The sequence below is a fragment of the Austrofundulus limnaeus genome, unplaced genomic scaffold, assembly GCF_001266775.1.
Source record: "Austrofundulus limnaeus strain Quisiro unplaced genomic scaffold, Austrofundulus_limnaeus-1.0 Scaffold1830, whole genome shotgun sequence".
Taxonomy (NCBI): Eukaryota; Metazoa; Chordata; class Actinopteri; order Cyprinodontiformes; family Rivulidae; genus Austrofundulus; species Austrofundulus limnaeus.
This window is the reverse complement of record NW_013954232.1, coordinates 19,781-22,739: the sequence shown is the minus strand read 5'-3', so window position 1 is coordinate 22,739 and position 2,959 is coordinate 19,781. Positions and strand designations below refer to the sequence as shown.

General features: G+C 40.0%; 1 long non-coding RNA gene across 1 annotated transcript in view; it reads left to right on the top strand.

Moving 5' to 3' along the window:
* Positions 1-1,536: 1,536 nt before the first annotated feature.
* LOC106536466 (uncharacterized) overlaps positions 1,537-2,959 on the top strand; it is a 5,461-nt gene continuing 4,038 nt past the window's right edge. Inside the window, exon 1 of the long non-coding RNA XR_001312549.1 lies at positions 1,537-2,936. This is a non-coding gene — a long non-coding RNA (uncharacterized LOC106536466). The remainder of the gene's footprint in view (positions 2,937-2,959) is intronic.

Below are 2,959 nucleotides of genomic sequence, written 5' to 3'. Positions count from 1 at the left end.
GTTTCTGACTATCTTTGCCACGACAGATACCATTTTCATGAATGGACACTTCCTGATATCTGAGGCAGGAAACATATCCTTATAGCCTTACCTAATTTCCCTCTGGGATGACTAAAGTATTATTGAATTGAATTGAATTGAATATGGTGTTTTTGGGGTGGTAATTATGCTAATCTCCTCTCGCGTGCACGAGCAGCTGGATAGAACAGGTGGAATTTTACGCAGCTCATTTACACACTTTTCCTGAAGATAGAAGAGTTTGTTGAATCTGACATGACACGTTTGTACGAACCCTTTGTACGAACAAAAGTAAGAGAAATTTAGGATAAGAATATGAACATGTTCTTGCATGAGGCCCAATGTCCCCTGAGTTCCTTCATGTTCTTCCCAGGTTTGTTTTTGTAGTTTGCTGCCTCATCAGCCTTTTTTATTTTACCGTTTAATTAGTGCTGGGCGGTATACCGTTTTGTACCGAATACCGGTTTTTATTATTGTTATGATATGAATTTTATGAATACCGGACATAACGGTTTAAATAGCCTGAACATGTGCGGAGCGTTTTGTCACGGCCGCCAATGAGCTGTTTCCAGGGGGACAGTTTTCCTTGCAGCACCGCTCTGTGCGTTAGCATGCTAATGTTTGGAGCAGCTAGTTGCAGCAGCGGGTGGCGATTCCGCTGCTTATATTGACTGACGTTGACGTTTAAAAAACATCCCGTTTTCACCATCGCTGAATGTAGTAAACACCTCTTCAGTGACGTGCACAGTTAGATTTAACGTGGTTAGTTAATATGGAGACGTTATGCTGATGGAGACTTAACGTGCTTCTATTGTGAAAAGCCCACGGGAAGTAGTTTGTAATGGAATTGGAAATGACTGGTGTGCAAGGTGAGTCGTGCTGAAAATTTTTATTAAATAACATAAAACAATAAACCCGATCATAATCTTTTCGTAACCCTCCTCCTTCACGACCGGACAAAAATATGTGACTACTGTCTACAACCAGGAGGAGAAAAGACACATAGAGGAGGGAAACAGCGACACAGACAGAGGTACAGTAAAAGAAAAAAGTYAATAAGCAGKGTTTGTACATTTTATTATCAGCTGAGCTGTGAWGAAAAGAAAAATACCGTCAAATACCATCAAACCGGTGTAAATGTTGAAAATACCGTGATATAAATTTTTGGCCATACCGCCCAGATCTACGTTTTTAATTTTTGCTTTATCTGAAGCCGTCTGAGATGTCCACACACAGGATCCAATCCTCCACCACACGTAGCATTTTGTTTCAGASAGAAGCTTTTTAGATGAGAAATTTGGGGTCACATTATTGAAATTTTATTATAAATAATTTTTTTATTATTTGGTTTCCTCAGCAGATGATTATCTCTCCCTCCTCGTCATCCTCAGCTCACGCAGCTCTCATCTCGTTCACAGTTTTCTGTTTCTGACTCCTTAATTTCTTCATTCATTATTTTTTATGGGGCCCAACGTACAAAAATAAAAACAAAGCAATACAATTATAATACAAGTATATTTACAAAAAATGTCATTAAAATTAAAGATAAAAGCCAGCACAAAAATAAAAAACAAAGAACATTCACTTGAAAACCCCAAAATGTACATCAACTGGCACTATGAACACTATGAACCAATAATAAATGGATTAAACATGAAACACCATCACCACCTCATCTCCTTTCCAATAACCAACCCTGTWAAGCACCATTAAATATACTATACCGGTCGAACACCTTTAAATCAAAACACACTGTCTCACAGGACAGCTGCCTGTTGGTGGTGACAAGACAAATTTGTGCTCTGCTTCTTTTTTCTTAGTTTTTAGGACGGTGCATCCTTCTTCTTATTCTACCTTTTAACGTTAGCAGCACAACCAGCTCCCATGATAGCTGTTGTTGCGCAGCTTCTTTCCTCATTCATTAAAAAGCTCAAACCAGGGACAGCTTTAGATAAGGACAGGTCATCCCTAACAGGGACTGTCCCTTGAAAACAGGAATGTATGGTCTCCCTGAAGTTTTGCTACTTTTGAACCTTATCTGCCTGCCTTCTTCTCAGCCTGTGAGCCAGTCGTAGCTGAAAACCTGACACGTAGCTGTGTCATGTAGCAGGATGCTAATCCTGACAACTCTCAACATGAGGTTATTCTTCACAAAGCAGAGCCCACCGCTGATAAAATGAACACGCTGTCTGAACCATCTGCTGTTTTATGACGCAGCAGAGCACTTAAACGTCCCGAGTTAAGTGCACTCCGCACACAGCACAGGCCTGTCACTGGCTCTGTTATCAGCATCACTGATGGACACTGAAGAACAAACCCTTCACATGTGGTTTTATTTTGTTCAAAGACAAACAAGATTCAAAATWTGAAAAAAATGTTGGTTTAAAACTAAAGTTAAAGCTTAAACTACAAAAAGCACACAGTTTTCATTGAAATACCCTTATTTATTTTTCTGTTCAAACTTTGTGTTCTGTGTCCTGTTGTTTAGTTGTGTTTTGGTGGCAGCTTAGCCATTTCATGTGGTCTCAGTTCTCTCTACTCGTCATGTTGTTTAAAGTGATCTGACTACTGTCACATGTTGGRCATGTAAACAGAGAGGGACAAGACAGAAAACCAGACTAGAACCAAAATAACACAAGAACCCAGACAAACCATAACACGCCAACTGTCAAACAACGGGACAGTCCTGGATTTGACCCCTCCTGTTCTCGTGATGTCCAAATGTATTTGAGAAGCGCTTCCTTTGCTTTATGAAATATGGTTATTATTGCACAAAGCAATAATAACCATATTTTGGCTGTAGAGAGCAACGTTTAAGTTTTCAGAAACCGGCACAAGTTTTCACAGAGTTACAGTAAAGCAAAGCGCAGAGTGTGAATGTTGGTAGGGGAGGGGGTTGTGTGTGTGTGTGTGTGTGTGTGCGTGTGTGTGTGTGTGTGTG